Source organism: Pyxicephalus adspersus, chromosome 5 (genome assembly GCF_032062135.1).
Source record: "Pyxicephalus adspersus chromosome 5, UCB_Pads_2.0, whole genome shotgun sequence".
Lineage (NCBI taxonomy): Eukaryota > Metazoa > Chordata > Amphibia > Anura > Pyxicephalidae > Pyxicephalus > Pyxicephalus adspersus.
Window position 1 is genome coordinate 146,669,671 of NC_092862.1, and position 21,380 is coordinate 146,691,050.

General features: G+C 40.5%; 1 protein-coding gene across 1 annotated transcript in view; it reads left to right on the plus strand.

The window, feature by feature from the left end:
* LOC140331783 (uncharacterized) overlaps nt 1-21,380 on the plus strand; it is a gene marked incomplete at its 3' end in the record, with an annotated part of 45,334 nt that overhangs the window by 1,228 nt on the left and 22,726 nt on the right. Inside the window, 1 exon segment of the mRNA XM_072413060.1 lies at nt 15,511-15,555.

Here is a 21,380-nt window from a genome sequence, read left to right on the forward strand (position 1 = left end):
TTGTGCTGGTATTGAGAGCCGACATTTGTGCTCGGGATTATTTTGTCAGATAGGGAGGAGAAGTTTGGATAATCGGGAGGAACAGAGCGGCCTCGCCCCGGAGGCTTTGCTGACTTTATTTCTGAGCTGGGATATATTTCACTTTCTGCATGTTTCCTCCATGTAGAGCAGTTTGGAGATGAGAAGCATATTTCTGCTCCTCAGCTGCTGGGTTTGCAGGCCAGGCTGTTCCCTTCTGTTACTCCGGACCTTTAAATCCAACGCCTGAATGTAGAGAACACAGATCCCTCTCGCTTTAATAATTGGTAAGTCTCCATTCTATCAACTGATCCTTTTCATTCACTTATGCTGACCTCATTGGAGGTTTGTAAAAATTTCTGCCGAGCGAATGACGATATGTAGGATTTTCAGTGTGGTTGGAAAATAAACATCTGCAGATAATTTTACATTTCCAAGTGGGATAGACAATAAGAATAGTGAAGGTTTGCAGCCAGAAATATGATCGGAAGTGAGCCATCACCCTGATATTGTAAAAGGCTGCAAAAGGGTCTCTGGTATTACCATTAACTTTCAGGGAAGGTTTGTCAAATCTCAATTTGCAAGTTTATGGTCAGAACATTTTTTTTTCCAGATCAGTGAACAATCTGACTCTTAGGATGTTGATCTGATGTTCCTGTGTTTATGCACAGAGTAGTAGATGCCTCCTGGCAAGGAAACAGAACCTGCCACCATTTTGTCTTCCATCAATGGACTATGTAGTTCACATGAAGTTTATACTTCTTTCTTTTACCAAATTGGAATTATTTGGCTGTAGATTACAGACAAGTTGATTTATAGCCTACCAAGGGTAGTTCTAAGTGACCCAGTCCTTCTCGTCCTATACTTCTAGAAGTTGGGTTTAGATGGGATTGGAACTGTGTAAGTGGTCTTGGTTTCTATCCAGACTTTCCCTTTAAATCATTTCCTGTAAAGACCGCCCTGACCGTCTTGTATTGCTGCTCCTCCAGGCACGCCATTGGAACGGCTGTTCTGTATTTGGGGAACGTGTGGATCCTCCACTGATACAGAACTCGGCCTGGTGGCCAGTTGCCATTCATCCAACTGCAAAGAGGACGAATGGCCAAACCTGTGTGCTGACACCAAGCCTACACTGCAATAGAATTGTGGATGAACAGAATGGTATCCGTCAGTTTAGGTGATGCCAGCAAACTATTATTTGACCCTCTCTGATGGTCTTTACTCTTCCCTATTCATTATTTGGAGATGATGTAGAAAATTCCAGCAATTGATGCAGAGCTGCTGCTCACAGTATGCGGTGGTATACTGGTCTATACAGAACAGTGTTCTCCCCAGCCCCTCTTTGCTGGGTGCACCACCTGGCACTTTTCAGTTACTACTTGGCTGTTTTTGGGTGGTTAATGAAGATTTTGGTCATAGTACAGGGGCCACCTAGCTTACAAAATATTCTGGGGAATATACTGCAGAATTTGGGATGTCCCTGTGTTTCACCTTGTTTTGGTAAATAATGTCCTTGTGGAAAGGGGGGGGGGGGTACATGAATAATCATGGCTGTGCATTTCTTTGTAGAGGGGTTTTTCCTCATTACACAGCAATATTCCTGACTGTCCTTCCTAGAGGCGCACGTGGCAGCAGATCTGGAGGAATATTGAACAATTTAGAAGGAGAATGCTGGAAATTATCCAGTAATATTCTGGCGACTATGTATGTGAGTAATATTGATTAGATCATTTCCTGGATGTAGCCTCCTTGTATCACTATGGATGTAAATAGACGTTGCTGCTATATTTGAGGCCTGAGTAGAGTGACTATGAATGTGTTTAGGATGGGAGCAGGCAGCATGCATCTGTTCTTTGGCTGATGACACACAGCTTCCATGTGCAGGCGTGGCCGGTCGCCTTCTGTTCATTCTGTCTGCAATGAGACAGCTATTGGCTGCCTGCACCAGTGGTCAGGAGGGGATAGCTGGGACATGACATCACAAAAACCCTCATATTGCTGTCCTATGTGAATGTAAATGGGTACTTACAGTGCTAGAATACTCTGCATACAGCAAAGCTTCTTCCTTTATTCATATATTGTTACTGTTCATAAAGCAATTTACATAAACGTGATTTACCTGCTGTTTTCTAGGTTCCAAGAGTTCTCAAAGCATCAGAAATACTTGCAGAGATGTTTTATGATAATTCTAATCTTGATAGCTTCTCCACCTTAGAAACGACAACTGTGAACAAAAGGAGAACTCCATCCAAAACTCTTTTGGATAGAATAGTTCTTGTAGCCTGTTGTCTTGCTCCCAATATTTTATTTGGGGGAGTTGTCCCCATGCAATCTGCCCCATTTTTTTCCCCCGCCATCTTCTTTCTCTTATTACAGACGATCTTCAGTCATCTTGATTGGCCATGCCGGCATGACATAACTCCCATGCAGGGTAGCAAGAGTTCTTTCATCCCAATACATGCAAGGGGAACTGGATTTCCTGGGTTTCCTTGGCTGTTGCAGTCAGCAATAACATGGTGCGGTCAGGCAGGTGAAAAGCATGATTACAGGAGTCACATCATCTGCCCCTTTCTGCAAAAATGACCGACCTGCTAGAGGAACTTTGGTGTCAATTTAAAGCTGAATTTCAGGATAAGCAAATAATAAGTAAATACATGATCTGTGTGTGTTCTTGAATCTTGGTGTGCTTTGTGTATTTGTTCCAGCACTCTGCAGTAATCCTGTGTAAACTTTGACTCTGTGCAGGAGCTTCTTTTAACTAAGACCAGTCGTCGTTGCTGTATTGTTGTGTGCAGGGTGACGGGGCTCTTTTCCACCACGTATAGTAGACTTCTGCAAGCTATCTACAGGGGTGATGCTTCTTGTTCCCTCCCACAACCCATGCTAATTTGCAGCACAGTCATGATGTCACTGCTACCTTTAAAGGGTAAAAGCTGGGTTTGCAAATGAATGTTGGCACGCACAAAGTTAGTTTATATGGTCTGTGGAATTTAAGTAGGCTTAGTATTCAGTGTTGACTGGAGAAAGGCTAGAACCTTTGCTAACATTTTATTTTCTGAATTTTTGTTGAGGATATTCCCTTCACAATATTTTATCAGGACTAGAAATGAATTTTTAATGGGGACTATTGTTTTCCTCCGTTCATTAGGGGAATCCTGCAGCTGTGTATTGTGTGTTATTATGGAAGGTTTTATCTTTTATGAGTCTGCTGATAAAGTTGTCTCTGGAACAGGAAGTTTGGGGAATTCTCGCCAGCAAGGACTATCAACAATATTTAAATCTAGACGGATGTCCTAAATCTTTCTCCAAAACAAACAGAATAGATTGGACTGCTTGAAATGGATTATTCTCCATTCAGATGTCTGACTCATTGGGTCTTCAGGTTACTACAGCCAGCCCATTCCTGTCCACAGAGTAAGATGCAGGTCTGATGCATGCTGCAGGAATCCTTCATTCTATGTTGTTGGGTCAGATTGGGAGTAGCTGACTCTGCCTGTAAATACTACCGGTTGCTGTGTAGGCTGCGTCAGAGGGACAGCTGAGAATTTAATTTTTGTGCGAAAGATTCACGAGGAGTATATTTTGTTTGCCTTTCCTTGTTCTACCCCCCTCCAAAAAAAAAAAAAAATCATGCTAATGTCCTCACTTGGTCTGTCTGCTTCACTGTGCAATGCAGATAGATCATGGTGGGGTGCTATACATAGCTTCCTGAAAACATCACAGCACCCAATACTCCTCTCGCTAGGAACTCTAATTCCCTCTGATGTGGAGCCTCCATGATTAGAAGCACTGAAATACAATGAATGAATGCCGCAGGATAGTGACAGGCTGCAGAGGTTATGAAATACTCAATGCCCTCCAACTGGAAAGTTGGGTGGGTTGTGACTTGCTGCAGCTTCTAAAGTACATTGTGAAAAGCTCACGTTGTGCAATGAAATCCGTATGCACAATGGAGAGTCCAGGATCATGTTATAACATGCAGTTTTTAAATTCAAGACCAACATATCCCATTAAAACATGTATCTTATCAGATGATTTGTGTGAAACCCCCACAGCAGAAAGAAGTCTGTATAACCTCCTTGTAGCGTGTGAATGGCTCCACGTTGTCACTTGCTTTGGGTGGACAGGTGGAGCTTTGCTATGTTGCACAGTAGAGTGTTGAGTCAGCAGGTTTGCACACAAGAGCTGCAGAATATCATTTCACTTTTGTGGTAAATCTCCGTGTATTATCAAGCTACTCCTCCTTTATGGTGATTGTAAGGTACAGCAATGTGTATATAGGCAGGGCTGCAATTTTCTAATGACTCCCATAGCTGTAGGTAGTCTCTGAATGTGACAGGTAAGGCATTATGTGATTTTCTTGTAGCAATTCTCTATTTGAAGAACTGCATTTTTTTTTAAGTGCTTTATGGCACAGGTTATGCAATGCTGGCGTTATTACTGTTTACTCCAGAGTTTAACTTTATCTTGTTTATTGTTTGTTTTTTGCACTTTGTACAGCCGCTGCAGTTTCATTTCATACAGGAAAGGTATTTGTTATTTTGCTCAGAACTCCATGCAGTCCCAGACTTCAGATTAAATTCCCCATTGCCTTCAATGTAGTGTGACATCATGTCATTGGCTCCCATTGAAGGCAGTTGGGACAGACCTACTCCCATGTGAGAAGTGCAGATAAAATGTTTGCACTCTCTATAAATATATAATATAATTAAATATGATATGTTAGGTTCCTGTAATATAGATATTAGTCATAATAAAATGATTAAACAGTAGCTGTTTCACTGGTGGTGTCATGACCAGCAGAGCTATTTTACAGGATAGCTGTAAGACCGACTCCGCCTCAGTTTATTTTGTTCATGTTTGTAAAACTCATTCAGTTTACTGTTTATTATACAGTATTGCTATATTCTAAATGTAAATGAACTGCATGACTCCCACATGAAATGCAGAGATGTTGCCCTGTTTAAATCTCTGGCAGATTACCTGCAAGTCAGTCTGTGCTCTCCATCTTCCCTTCTACCCTGGGATTATTTCATGGCATATTATTGCTTCCAGAGTTTGGAGGGATTGGCTCAGTATTGTAGGTTAAGGAGGGCTGCTGCATATCTGTAATCTGGTCTACACCAAGGCAGATTGGATTGAAGTCAAAATTCCCCCTGGAAAGGGCGGACCTTTCAAACTTTCATATTGTTAATCATCACTCATTCATTGTCGGATGAAGCATGTTGCATGCGTTCAACCTATATGGAAAATACATAATTTGTATATCAAAGGCTTTATGTTCTTACTCCACAGTCTCGCTTATAAATTAGTATTTTATACAATTCCTTATTTCTGTTCCTCTAATTCCTCCTTCCCCAGTTTGCAATATATTGTGTATTCAGCCATGTTTGACGCTGCAGAGAAGTTATCATATTTTTCTTTCCCTTTTAGGCATTTAGTTGAAGTATTTTGGCAGTTTATATCACACAGCTAAATAAATGTCAGTCATAATGTCCTAAGGTTTATAAGTACAAATTGTCTGCTTGTGAGGGATTTTCATTTTGTCTGTTCTATACTCCATAAAATTATGGTGGCTTTAAAATTAGTTTTTACAAACCTTTTATGTTTTATTGGTGTTTTTAAGGTAAATGCTTTGTAGTGATTGCAGAGCATTGACTTGACTTCACCTGGCGATCCAGTAGTTTTCTGGCAATTTAGGAAAGTAGCTTTGATTCTGAATTATCTTTTGGCCCTGTGATTGGCATAGGAGCCCATCACCTTGGTTATGTATAATGTTAATGGAAGAAGCAGCTTGGAAATCTGCAAAACCTTCAGTGTTACAAGTCCAGTTGAATGCGACCAGCTACTTCTCTGTACACCGAGATAAGTATGAGCAGCTCTGTATATGATCCCATCATAGCTGACTGATGGGAATAAACCCGTGTGTGTGTGTGTGTGTGTGTGTGTGTGTGTGTGTGTGTGCGTGTGCCAAGATGGTCAAAGATCCCAAACCCGGAAGAGGATTGTGTGAAGATGTTGCTGTTGAAATGCAGTTTCAACACCAACATATTATTGCAGAGGCATAGCCAGTCCTTCTGTAATAAAGAATCTGCTTGCTCACAGTTAGGTAATTTTTAACCCTGTTGAAACCCTGCCCGGAGAACCAGTCTTTCTTCTGAAATTTGTTCATGCTGGGTCATCTGTTTGGCACAAATGTGCACTGTGATGGTCTTATGGGATCAGTGACCCAATGGCCAGCATTGCAGGCTGACAGACCTCTAATTGCAGAGGTTTTTCCCTGCCTACCTTACAGCAAGAAAAGTGGGTATTGGCAGGATCCCCAGGTAATAGGTTCATAAAGAAAGATTTGCAACCCTATACAGTAAGGCATGAAACCTATACAGATATATTTTAGCAGTTAAAAACAGGTTTGTATTTCTGTTAAACTTATATGGTGAAAACTCACAATTGCTTCCTGCCTTGATTTTTGTATCTGTGCCACTATTGTCTGCTGTAGAGGTTTGGTATGGGTAAGGCTTTGTACATTTTAGTATATGCAGACTACGTGATTTCAGGGATTTATCTAGTTCTACTATAGTATTACCATGAACTTGTTAAATGTAAATAATCTGCTGACACTTCTAAAAGTGTTTTAAAAAATAAATAAAAGAACACGCAGAACTAAATGAGGTGCATGTGAAACTCAAGCTGTAGTGTGGGTGAATCTGATACTGGTGGTGCAGATAATACGAACGGTGGTGAAACGTTGCAGATCAGTTTACTGGGGATCTTTTATTCAAACCATCGTACAAATATTGTTATTGATTGGGTAAGTCGCTGTGGCTTTCCAGCTGCCCGGTCCTGCATTTCTGCTTTGTTCCCGTGTGAATTTGCATGTTACGGTGGAAGGCTGTGTAGGATTAAAGCAGTCTGTCTAGGTAATAAGTTTGATTAGAGATTAGAACCTGCAGGAGCACCAGGTAATGTGAATTACAAGTCACTGGACTCTTTATTTTCATAAACTGCTTGCCTTTACCTTTTCTGTTCTGTTACAATGTTTTGCGAGGTTTGATGGGGATATCTGCTTATCAGACAGCCTGGTGGTCCAAGCTAGGCCAAAGCTGTCACCATTCCTTCTCAGAGGCCTGCCATAGTTTTATTTTGTGCAGCAGGCAAGGTTTGTTCTGTGTGTATGAAGTTCTTCAGAGGGAACACATACTATGAATTGTAGGTTGCCATCTTTCCCTTCTTGAGTGGCCTGGATGTCTTGGTGTTTGTTTATGAAGATTTTAAAGCAAAGAAAATGCCCCAGTGGTTAGCACTCTTGTCTTTGCAGTGCTGGGTCCCAGGTTCAGCTCTCAGCCATGACATTATCTGCATGGAGTTTGCAGGTTCTCCCTGTGTCTCTGTGGGTTTCCTCCCACATTCCAAAACTTGCAGATAGGTTAATTGGCTTTCCCCCAAAATTAACGGTATTAAAGATAAGGGACTGAGGTAGGGCCATTAGATTGTGAGCCCCTTTGAGGGACAGTTAGTGGCATGACTACGGACCCTGTAAAGTGCTGTGTTGGTGCTATATAAATACTGAATAATGATGATAATGCAAATTTCTATAGCTGAATTCTTTGCACAGCGGCCCTGTATGAACGGACAAATACCTGAAGCCTAAGTGACCAGTTTGGGTGGGAAACAAATGAAAAATGAGAATGTATCCAGACATAATCCAAATTATTTATGACTTGATTAATTTACCATTTTTCCCCCGTAATGTGGCAACACGCTATAAAAGGGAAAATGTGTTGTAGTGAAAGTGAGAGATGATGTAGCAGGAAAAGCCTACATGACCCTTCCTGGAGGCACAATGTCAGGACGTAACCTCACCTGAACGTTTAATATGCTGATTAACTTGTCATCTGAGGTGGAGTTCGGGGAAGCTGCAGAGAAGACTTCTGACCCTTCATCCCCTGTTACTGCTGTATTGTTAATTTGGGAAGCCAGAAGACTAATCTCTTTTCATAAGTCTCTCGCTAAGTCTGCATTCTGTTGACCTGCTGCAATCGCTGTGGCTGAAGTTCTACGTTTTGGGTGCAGAATGAAACCTTTCTTTCATTCAAGCAGTGTTTGATACTTACCCATCCTTTGGGTTTAGCAGCTTACTCTTGGTTTTTGGCTAGAGATTGAATGAACAACACTGGTTGATGCACCAGGAGTCTAGAATAAAAAGCAATGTGTCTAACTGGTACAGCCATAATGCTATCCACACCCAGCACATGGCATTGCATTGTTTCAGCATGTACAGTGGGTGTAGTACCAATGGAAATGCTTAACATAGCTGAATGATATGGCCTTACCTCTTATTATTGGTTCCTACTAATGAATTTGTGCATTACTCACTACCTGTACTTTGTGGCAAACCTGACTTGTCTAGACTGCTGTAAACCAGTTTGGGTGTTATCCATGTGCATTGCAATGTTGTATGAGAAATGTATAACAGGGAATGGTTAACGTTTGCAACTTAATTGGAACAGCCGAGTCCAAGAAGTCCTACTGTGTGCGCTGGGCAGATTAGTGTCTGTATATAAACAAATGCTAGGCTCGAATTCGTTAGCAAGTCTGGAATCTGGGAGACTAGAATTATATAGGAGCTGTCATTACCAACCTGTTCTGGAAGGTGGTCAACGGATTCTGAGCTCTATATCTAGGCAGTCACTGAGTTATGAAGATGATCTTACTTTTATATGTGCATCAGTGCATCAGTAAAGATAAAACTACATGAAACTGGGATGTTGGCCTGGTCTGCAATGGAAGCTTTCATAATTATAAACTCTTCTCATATCAGGAGTCTTTATTCCATTCTTCTGCAATTGCAAGTTGTCTGGTGGTCATGCAGTATTTAGTACTTGGAGTTTTTAGCTGTGGCCCAAGTCACCTAGTGGGTGATCGGCCCTGCGTAATTCTGATTCCAAGGCTGGTGTGCAGGAAAAATGTGGGGACATGCAGAACATTCTCAGTGAATCAACTTATCGATCTACAGAGTGTGCATTTAAACCTGGATTGTAATGTGAAATTTATATACACCAAAAATGCAAATTTTATTAATTTTACCATTGTTGGATGTTTTTAAGTGCTTTTGACTCCACTGTGCTGGTGGAGGGCCTTTACCCAGGTGCTTGTCACTCTGCTCCCGGCTACCCGGTCTGTATGGAATAGATTGTTGTCTTGTCAAAGGGGACCATTGTGCCCCAAAAACACTGTCCGTCTGCAAGGAATTACAGTAAATGGAAACTTGAAGAAACTAGTGCTGACAGTATTTTTTTTCCGTTGGATCTATTCTGTGTCACTGTTGTCGTGCACCGCACATTTGTTTGTTCTTTGAGGAGTCGGTACGCGATGATATATAGAGGATTTGTACAGAATAGGTGTCCAGGCAACCTTCGGCTTGTAGAATGTTTGTAGAAAGCGATCTTTGATTTGCATTCTGTACAGATAGATCTCCAAGCTTTACACCCCCCCGTGGCTAATGGCGTGTGACCGATTTTTGTTCACTCCTGAAAAGTGTTTTCATAAACTCTGCATGGAGTAAATACTAACAAAGTTCTAGCAGCGTTCTCTTCCACCTTTGTAGTTTGCTGGAAAGCCTCTTGTTGCAGCAGAGACTTATGTGACATGAGATGTCTGTGTACAACTGTAGGCCTTCATCCACTTTTGTTGTAATGACAGCTGCTAATTCTTTCTCCTTTCCACCTGTTTACAGGGGGCAGGTATGCAGACACAGCGACCCCCTAGGTCATTGTACAAAGGGTTTCTAGAAGTGGCATTTCTGTGCATAGGGTATACTCAACAAAAGTAAATAGAAGACTGCACAGCATTCCTGACGCTGTATTAAAACATGGATGCCTTGACACTCCACATTCTGTCTTTGCACGTCTTGTGTAGATTCTGTAAACCCACCCATATTATTCTGGCCTGCAGTTTCTGAAATTCCTGGCATATCTGAGCTGTGGGACAAGCAAGGGCTGCAGTGCAGAAAGCTGGGAACCTGCTCTACATGTAATAATGTCTGTGCAGATTCACTCATTAGGAAAACACTGGCATTGCCGAGCCCAGAGATGGATATGTCCCAGATAGGCCATAGTCCTGCTTTGCAATTGTAAACAGATCCTTGCTATTTAGGATCAGACTTCACATCTCATACTTTATAATAAAAGAATGACCTGTTTTATGCATAATATGTTTTTAAAATTTTACAAAAAGATAAAAACTGAAACAGAAGGACAAGTAAACAAATAAACACACTATTGCGTATCATTGTTTGTATACATATAAATATTTGCGCAGGTATGTATCCCATAGGGAGAAAAGAAGAGATCAAGAAGACTGAGAAAAGGAAGAAAAGTAAAGTAGACGTGGAAGAGAAAATGGGGGAAGGGGGTGTCTAATATCTTTAAGTATTGTTAGCTATATAAATATTGTTAAACAATATCCAGTTTCAGGTCTGAAGCCATCATTTACATACAGGGAATCCATATATCACAGTAGTATGAGGGTTGTTGAAATTCATAATAGAGTGGCCCCCTATATCAATACCAGTACCGCCACTTATCCATATATTGTACAAAAGAGAAAAACAACTTTATTGGAGCCAGGAAGAATGGCCAACAAGATCATCTTAGTGTCGGGACATAGATGTGCATCCATAAGTTTATTGTACAATGCAAACATTTTTTCAATAGTTTAAACTTTTTAAAAAGTTTCAATAGGAGAACAAGAGCTCTAGATATGCAACATGGATCCACAGATATGACCACATCTCCAACAACTGGGTTCATACGTGGGGTCAAATTTATGTATGTCCTGCGAACATCTATACCGCCTGCTCAGAACCTTGCAGCAGCCTTCCTGGTTTCTGGCCGATCTGGATACCTTATGTACATACGTGAAGGACTTTTCAATTTCTTTATGTTCTAATGTACTATTCTTTTTACCAATATCTAATGTGGAATGTTGGGGCGGAGTTCATGCAACAGAATATTATAAATATAGGCAACCCCATGTACCACTGTCAGTTTGTAGAATCAATCTTTCAAATTCTGTGGGTGATCTAGTTAAAGGGTTCAGAGGTTTTAGGTTATGGATGAAATCTCTTATTGAATGTATGCCAACCACTGGGATCTCTCTGGAACCCCAGCAACCTGTATTTCCATCAAGGAGGGAATATCCCCTTGCAAAAGTATTTATTTAACTCTAAGGAATGACATGTTTTATATTGGTGTCTTTGCTGGTTGACTCATGTTGTGCTTATGTTTTATATAAGACGATTTGGGGCGTGTACTTGGGTTAGATGAGTCTGATTTAATTTCCTAGAATAGATAATTACCTCACTATTAATGTATAAAGATAAATGTTAATTCACAGTGCTGAGCCAGTGACTAATCCTTAATATATAAAGGAATTGTAATAATGGCCGGCATTATCACCCATTATGTGACAAATGTAACGACTGCTTAAGTTTCCTTTTATCATTGCTCTATGACCCCAAATAACAGATGTGTACTTCAGAAATGGTTTTCTTTAGAAGTTGACGTGCTGGCGGTTGTATTATGTCTTTGTGGTGAGGACTCCCCAGTTTCCTGTCAGTCTGAAGATGTTACTGATGGTCCAGGCAAAATGCATACATGAGCAGCTGCAAAATTCAATAAAACCTAGACCTGCAGCTAACCTTATACTATGCCTCCTTTATCCGGGTTCTCATGTGAGATTTGTGACTTTGTTTCCAGAGGCCTTCAATGAATACGAATACAGAATGGTTTTGTAGAGTTCCTTTTTATATCCAGCTATAGCCAAGTGGTGTGGGGAGTAATTGGTGCCCCTGTAAGGTTTTCCACCTGTGCATTTTTTTTACCATATTTCTGTAATGTCTTTCAGGCGGGGTCCTCTCCTCCTCCTCCTCCGTATCGGTCTGTCATTTGCAACCCCCATTTAATGTATAGGGCTGCTTAATATGTTGGTGCTATAAAAATACTGTTTAATATTATTGTGGCCTTGGTGTCCCGCACAAACCAGCTTACCAGCCCTGCAAATCTCATATTTTCCCTCTTCACTTGCCACTCTTCATGTTTTGTCTCTCGCTGTTGCCTTTGCATCCTTTTTTTTTAATTTGGGGAGCTGACTGTCTCATCCTGGCTCTTGCATTCGATTTCTCTGATTCTGTGCCAGATCTTGCACGTGAGCAGATGGAGATCTAGCACATTATTATTCTGTTTTACATGGAACCTGCTGCCTTGTGGTATGTGATGAAAAGACAGGAATAATGTGCCCAATATACTTGCCCAGGCAAGGAATGTGGAAATGGAATGGCAGAAATTGATTTACTGGTAATGGTAATTAAAAATGTTTGCGGTGGAAGGTTAGTAATACCTAATGTAAAATCAATGTTGTATTAGGAATAATTACTCTATTTAGGCTGGGTTCTTTTTGTGACGGGTTAAAATTTAGTTTTGCTTACTGGTGCCCCAACCTCTCCCCCCAACAACAAAAAAGAAAAATACAAGTTCTCCTTTTCATTCTTCACCCTCAATCTCCTTGGTTAACAATGCTTCTCGTTGGGCAGAACCACACTCTGTCCTGCCCATTTCCTGTGACCCCAGCTTGTTTTCATGCTGTCATACAGGTTGTCACAGTATCCAGAATGAATTGACCCTCACCTCATTACATGAGTGCTGCTGGGGCCTGGAAGAATGCCTGCTGGCAGTGAAAGAAAGTGCCGGATTGACAATACTTGGCCAATGGAAGACATGGAACAAATCGCCAAATAGTAAAGTTATGGAGATTGTGATTTATCCCTACACTATGCAAAATGGAGTTCTTGCAAAAAAAAAAAAAAAAAAAAGTTCTTAGGATACTTTTATAGATATTCTAGTTTGCTTTTAGATACTTGATGGAGATCATAATCTTAGTTTATCAACATTGTACAGAAACCTTATATAAAAGATGTACATATTTGCTGAATACATGAAGCTCTCTACTACAATCACAGAATGCTTTGATTGAATTGCTCGTCACCTCCCAGACTTCTCATTTACAAGCCTCTTCACATGGTTTCTGTTACCTCTGTGTGATGCTCTGGGCTTGGGACATATTAAATGAAAGATTCTGAACGTTGGTGAAGTCATACTTGCTGTTCTTTTCCTTCCATTGTGAGTTGAGCGGCTCTGATGGTCTTTGTGCATTGAGTGTGCGAGGGATGAGAGGGCCTTGTGCACGGCGGACAGGATGATGTCACTGGGATTGTGCAATGCTAAAACTATTTCTCGAACAAAAGCAGTCTGAAGGCTCAATCTGTCGCTGCTCCGTGAATGCTGAGCAAAGAGATGGCTTTGTCTTGTTTTTATTTGAATTGCGACTTCATCAATAATGTGGAAAGTGTCTGTGTAAAGTAAGTCCCGAAGTGCTCGACCGGCTTGTTACATATGCCTGAATAGAGTGTGGGTGGTGTGAGTAAACCCACACATGGCACTCGGTGACCTTGTGGTCACTTCAGCTGCTAAATGGCCAACAGATTAAGCTGTATGCCTGCGCAAAAAATATTCAGTATATCTCTGCAACACATGCACACTTTCCTGTTCTTCCTTTTAAAAGTGCTGCTAATAAAAAATAAAAAAATTATATATATATATTATAAATTTTTTTTTTTTATTTCTCCTCAGACATTTATATTTCTTCTTTAGCTGGTTGGGAAGAAGCTACAGGTGACTGGCATCCACTGTATTGACCCAAATGTTACTGAAAAGTTGCAGAGTGGGGTACACTGTATGGGGGCGGCATAACCATTCATCCTTAGTACATGGGCAAGCTCTGCTTCCTGATTTGTAGTGCCGCTCAATGGTAAACGTTTCACTGTAGTCCAGGGCTATATTTGAAGAGCTTGTGCTCGTGTATATACAGTGTTCTCTCTGACCCCTTTAAGCTGGGCGCACCACCTGGCACTTTTCAGTAACCACCCAGCTTTGGGTGGTTTTTGGGTGGTTACTGAAGAGTTGGGTCCCCATACTTGCCTACAGCTTCTTCCCATCCAATTTAAAAACATTTCTGGGGTGAACACTGATATATGTATGTGTGACATACATACATACACACATACATACATATTATTATTATTATTATTATTATTATTAAACAGGATTTATATAGCGCTATCATATTACGCAGCACTGTACATTAAATAGGGATTGAAAATGACAGACTAATACAGACAGTGATACAGGAGGAGAGGACCCTGCCCCGAAGAGCTTACTATCTAGTAGGTGGGGGAATTTCACACACAATAGGAGGGGGATATGTAGTGGTGGGAAGTAATGAGGGTTTAGCAGACAGAAGAAGATGGGTAGGCAAGTTTGAGAAGATGGGTAGGCAAGTACATATATATATATCTGTGGCAGCTATTGCTAAAGAAAACTTCTTCTGAGAGGGAAAAATATTCTGCTAAAATTGAAATCCTTCCAATGTTTCTAGCTGTCTTCTGGCTTTAACGCTTGAGACTCTGGCACAAATCGGAACTGCGGATCATGAACATAACGTAAGGTCAGATCTTATTTAGCATTCGTATTTCAGGTCAGGCACTCTAACAGTAAAAAAAAAAACCCCTAGGTTACTAGTTTTTTAACGTGACCCTGTGATTGATATACCCTATTGTAAAGAATCGTAAAGGAAAAAAAACCTTGGGATTGTTAACCCTCCTGGGTTCCCTGCAGCTTTCATTTTCTTCCTGCTGACCTCCACATCCCTAATATATCCTGTAATGGGTGGAGGGCTGCCGGAGGAACCAGTGAGAGTTGTGGTTGATGCTCCTTAGAGTCCCTACAGACTCCAGAAATTTCTACTAAACTGAGCAGAGTTCTGACATCTCAAGCAGCTGGAATTCTGATTGTTTACTCAATTTGCACGGTGCTTTGAGAAGCTGTCAGCCTTGACCATCTTCATATTCCTCCTACACAGAGCCGAGAACTTTCACTGTGCAACTAAGATTCTTTCATTGACTTCAAATGTTTAAATGAAAAAATGTAGGTACTGGGTTGTAATAGTAGAAGCCTCCCAATGAATTCAGATGGCCAGGTTAGAAGTCTTTCCTATTGTAAATCCTTTCTGTGGTGGGACAAGTGAAAGCCGTGTGTTGTCTATAGCCGGTGTAGTGGTGGGGATATTTTACGAACACATTGATGGAAAGTTGAGGGCTGTGGCCTGAAGTTGCCCTTGCTGCTTGTGGGCTAGAAATGTTGCACTGTCTGTCTTTACAAAAGGGAATTGTAGCACCTGTGGACTGATACAACTCCAAATTCTGTGCAGCAAGGTGTGCATGCAAGTTGTAACTCCATCTTTCCCCCAATATTGACTTGTTAGTTTCTGTTGGGAAAATGTGTAAATCCTGCATGAAACTTGTTAAAATTATTATGCACAGACCCTTTAGTCAAAGGTTTTTATTTATGTACTAATGGTATATTTTATCTTTTCTAGGATACCTCTAACAAAGGGTGAACAAAGTAGACGTCTGACGATAAGGTAAGGGATTTTTTTTCTTGTATCTGTTAAATGTGCAAAGAAAACTTCTGTAAGGCCAAATGTGTACTCTACATTGTTGCCAGACATCTTTCATTACTACAGAACCCCTTCCCTCTGTTATGGAGAGAGGTAGAGGCTTTTGTGATCCTGTCCTAGGGTAATAAAACATTTCATTTAAATGGTTTCAATGTTCTAGGACAAGGAGGTTCACTTACACTTTAAGACACTCTCTCAATTGGTGCAAACAGCACCCAAGAAAAACTTGGTGTTGAAATTACTATTTTTTTTCCCCTTTGTTTCCATTCCTAAAGCTCTACTCCTAATGAATATCACTGTATATAGAACTTAGATTGGAGTGAACACTAAGATTCTGTTTAATTGTCTCACAATTCTTTTTCCTCCTACGTTGTTGCTGTCTGCAGCTGAACCTGGGTCTGTTTGTAGATGGCAATATGTTTGGACAGACGATTCTTCCTTTTCCTCTTTTATTATACTTGAATGTGCAGATGAGCCATCGGTCTGATTATCGGGAGATCCTTGTAATTGTGTCTTAATACCTGCGTTCTCCTGAGCCGCGTCTCTGACCTGTCCGCCGTCTGCGAGCAGCTGACTCACTCTCTGGCCGAACGCCATAATCTGCATGACAAACCTTTTTAGGAAGTTGGGCTTTCCGCTTTGGAAGAGATTTGTTTCTTATTACACAGGAAGAGGGTTTGTCTTTGTTTAGTGTGTAGAATAGAAGTTTGTTTTTCTAGTGAGGTTGCAGTCAGGTCCTAAGTGTTAGACTGACTAGTGGTAGAAGCAATACATGACATGCTGTGGTTATTACCCACCCAGGGCACTGCCATTACTTCAGAGTGACTTGTGGTAATGCACATGTGTTATTAAAACCAGGGTAAAGTGCACTAAACCAAAACAACAAAGTTAAAATTGCTGATTTCATATAGACAGTCTCTTACCTCCTTTTTTATGGTCAATGCATAAACATTCCATGTTGTACAGACTTTTTGCACTAATATAATATGCAAGCTGGGCTGGGTGGTGTTAGTTACTTTTATGAAAAAGCTGGGAATACTGGTTACTGCAGTCCAGTATAAAATATATAGTTTTACTTTTCTAAGATTGCACAGTTGCTTAAAGAACAAGCAAGCTTTGTTTTATAACTTTATTTTGCAGTTGCTGAATGTGAAATCTATCACAAGACATAAACCAAAACATTAAGCCCAACTACATTGTTCAGAACCTCTTTGACCCACTGGGACTTGGAATCCACATCTGTTCTGTGGTATCTGGCACAGATATTGTCAGCAGATCCTTTGTCATACCGCTTCCACCAGCCGGCCTTCTTTTCACTAAATTACGCACTCGGCCATCCACTTGAATCAGACCCGTCCACCTTGAGTTATTCCAGTTCTGATAGTCAGATGACCATTGTAGGGGCTTTCATGGGCAAGTTGCAATGTAGTGCATTGGGACACTTTTCTAGCTTGGCCAGCTTTACCTGCTGTTTTAAATGTGCCTTGACCTATTGTCCCGCCATCACAATTTGACCTTGTAGTTGCTCAGATCTGAACACTTGTACATTTTCCTGCTTCCTACCCATCCTCCATGTTCAGAGTTGACTTATAAACCCCTTACCTCCCCTTGTAGGACCCATTGTAACCAGATAACTGGTATTACTTCACCAGTCAAAGGGTTAAACGTTTGGGCTCATTGATATGATATACCACATGGTTTTATTGTGTCATGTGATTGGAGGATTTTATAAACATCCCAATGATAAAGAAAATTTTAATGTTCCACTTCCTGCATTCCTGTATGAAACTTATTCTGTCTCCTATTCACCTTGGTATTTGGATGGAGCAGTGTTTGTGTATCCAAGAAGTGGCGTTCCCCTGTGTACAATCACAATGTGTATAAATCTCTATGGTAATGGATGTGTGTGTTTTTGTTACTGCTTCATACAGACCAGTCATCCTTATTACCTTTCTATATATATAGTGAAATATTAAAATTGAGATTTGATGCACAGGAGGTTCTGTTCCTCAACCAAGCTGCAGTAGTACTGAATGTCCCAGCATGTTCTGCAAAGAAAATCCTTTACTCAGCACAGCTGTAAGAGTCTAACTTGCTTAATTTAATCACCTGAGACTTTCCTAAAACTCTGATCCAGCAAATCCTCAAAGGTGGATCAGTTGTGTCCGGCTCCTCCTTTAATCCTAAAATTAATTTCATCCATCAGTGTCACTTTAAAACTAATCTGGGCTGAGCTACATCTTCCTTTCATAATTTGCAATGCGTTGTGTTAAACTTTAAATACCTATCCAATTTTAGATGCACAATGCATTCAAAAGAATAAATATTTATTTTTTTGATCAATTTTTCAATTTACCAGGCTTTTCTTTTTATTTAGACTGAATATTAGTCTCCGTTGTTGCCATGCACAGCAAAATGCTATAACGGCAAGAATTGTGATCTGCTATAGACACATCTGATGTACGTTGATCTCACTGGAGGGATAAATATATTGTAGATTGAGAACATTTGTGTAAGGGTTTTTTTTTTTTTTTTTTTTTTTTTTGTGAATGGAAGCAAAAAGCAAAGCGCTTCATCTTAGAAGTGTAAAATGCAAGGTTTTAGGGATGGTAGGTCTGTATCAGTTAACACATACTCTGCTTTTTAAGGTTACAAAGTAACCCAATCACACGTATGGTTTGTTTCAATATAGGTTAAAGATTTTTGGTATGGCATACCATTGGCAACTTTTGACATATCACTAATCTGATTATATTGGTGTGCAGTGACTTTGGTAACATGCCGGATTTCTGTGCTCCCTATACTTGCCTGACCAGTAATCGCTATGTGGGCACCTGCAGCGATTTCCTGTACAATAACGGCAGAAAGAAGTGTCATTTCCCCCCCCTTCTTCCCCTCTGGGGCTGGTGATTGGTTTGGATAATTAATTCCTCCGGATTGTTTGTAAAGCCGGGAGGAAGCTGGTTGTACAGTGGCAGTTAAGGTTTATATTCCCCTCCTTTGTTCGGTTTCCTTTTCTGCCATGTCTTGAGTTTTGCAGAGCGGGTCCTGCATTCAGTATCACAGACCGCAGGGCTCTGCTTCCCCCTATTGATGGATTTCTTGCAGTGACTTTTTTCTTGTGTGTGTACAACATTCCTATGAAGTGTTCTCCATGAATTAGATAAACAATAAAATAACGGCATGCACCTCACTGATTTATTTAAAGTGGAACCTCTGCTTTGCTCTTATTACCATCTTTGTGCTCCGTGAGAGATTTCAGCTAATGTGCTGTCCCTGAAATGTGGTGGAGGAAATCCCCTCTTGCAGTTGTCACCAGAGAAGTAGCTGCTGGGAAATCTTCCAGTAGGGGATTCTGTTACATTGACAGCTGCTGGTTTTGTCTCCCTTGCTTATAAGCTAAATCTATATGAATGAGTGAATACAGGCAATAAATAAAAACCTGAAGAGGATTCCAAGCCTGTCTTTTATCGGAATCTAAACACTATGCAGGAGTTGCCTTAATACAACATGGTACAATGTGAATTTGGTTACCTGTTAGTAAAGGCTTGTTCTTATATCAACTCTTTGGTTATTACCTATATACTTGTACTACTTTTATTTTATAATGGGTGGTAATATAATGCAGATTTGAGGTGTGCAAACTCCTGCATACCCATTGCATGTCCTCACCATAAAGTGCTGAACTGTTGGTTTTCTGGAACACGTGCCTGCTTTAGTGAAATCCTACTTTAATTACTCCAGCCTTTTTTACCATTTTTATTCCACCTGTAAACTTACTGCCTATGTTTTGTTCCAACATAGGAACTTGTGTGACCATAAACTGATTGATGTTTTATGTTTGCATTTACATTCTAGCGTTCTTCTACAAATGCATTTGGATCCCTTTTCCATTGGGTTCGCTGTTGCAGTTCTCTAAATGTTAACCAGCAGACCTTTTCTTGTGATAGAACTTATGTTCAAAAATTTCTCATCCGTCTGATGGAAAAATCTGATTTCTTCTGTAGTCATTGCTGTAGTCTCGACAACACAGCCTTTTTCAATAAATAAAATCAATTCATTGCTCAATTGTAATTCTGGAAACCGAATTCCTGTGGTGGGCAGTCGGTGCTTAGTTTCCAGCAATCTCTTCAGATTGCATTTCTCAATGGATAAAAAGTGTTTAAAATGTAAAAAACTGCCTTACATAAAGTAAACCCATTTGTGTAGGTTTGTCTATATTTTTTCTTTTTGTTTTTAGAATTTTTTTCTTATTCTAATGAGTTTCTCTCACAATCAGATCCTGATGTACATTTGTAATGAGCACATTATCTCTTGTTTACAAAATGCTGCTGATCTCCAGTGTGTTTACTGTGTCTGGAGCACAAATTATTTTTCCTCATCCTTTCCAATGATCCTCGTTTTCTGGCCGCTCGTCTTAAACCGTCCCTTCCTGCCGCCTAATCGCCTCTAAGGAGATTATAGAGCGGTTATTTTGGGGAGTCGGAACACAGAACATAAAATGTCAGCCTGATTTCCTGTTGCCTCATCCTCTTGCAATGAAACTTTGCTTTTTATGTCTTTTGTCTACCTATCCTCATGATTGGAAAGTTTTTTTAAAAAATGTTCTCAGATGATGCTGGTTGTAGCTCAATTATTTTTTGTTAAGAGCTGGTAAATGTAATAAAAAATCTCAGGCTTATACAGAAAACAGAATGCCTTTTAGTATGGTGGCAAATATGTTAGTCAAATTAACACATTCATCTGTCTAATGGCTTACATTGACCTTCTAAAGCTCAACTTCACGTTCGAGTAGACAGGATTCATAATAAAATTTTACTGGTGTGAGTATTGGGGATCTAAATCTGTGTCTTATTGCCTCTCATGAGAAGAGGGAAGGATTGTATCATCAAAGTATTAATGGTGCTATCAGCCCTAGACCACCTTGGAATAGATTAAAGAAAATTTAGGAATCAAATAGATTTAGGTCCACTGGTTACTTTGCAGTTAACAATGGAAAGACGAGCCTCGAAATATTGGTGTTTAATCTGAAATCCCAATGGCCACTGCCTCACTTTTTCCTTTGTTGGATATGAAGGACCAGATTTGTGCTGGAGCTGCTCATACATGGTGCCTTTATCTGAACTCATAATCACAACCCAGTGCTCAACCCAGAAATTTTTTCAAGCCGTGTGGGAAGAAATTTTAGGTGGGTGGCAGCCCCTGTATTGTGAACAAACTCTTTGGTAACCACCCAAAAACAGCCGGGTGGGTGCTGAAAAGTGCCGGGTGGTGCACCCAGCTAAAAGTGCCTGGGGAGAACCCTGCAACCTCTGCTTTAGAGATTTGTGTTCTCAGAAGTGCGGCCGAGACTCTGAATGATCCACATAATAGTGTATTTTTTTAAAGATGGATGCTGGGCAAAAGTCTTGAAGGTCAGATGACTTAAGGACTGCTCAAACAAACTGGGAGAATTGGGAAGCCGGTGTCAAAACACCCAATACACCCATTGTTGTTCCATATCAAAAATCTAGATAATGGCCCATTCTTAAGATTTAAAAAAGTTGGCAGAAGCGACTATAATGCATTCATCCTGGCAGGTTCCTCTGACTGGTATCCTTTCATACAGCCTTGGCAGGTAGGAGGAGCTGGGAACAAAATCCTCCAGAATTGCCGGCTTTGGGAAGGGTTTTCTGACAGCTTTGTGAATATTGGACATAATGCGGGTTTGAGGCCTCATTGTACTACCTGTGTTTCTGCTGTAATGTTAATTTTCTAACGTTTCTGCTGAATACTCGGCTTTTCTACCC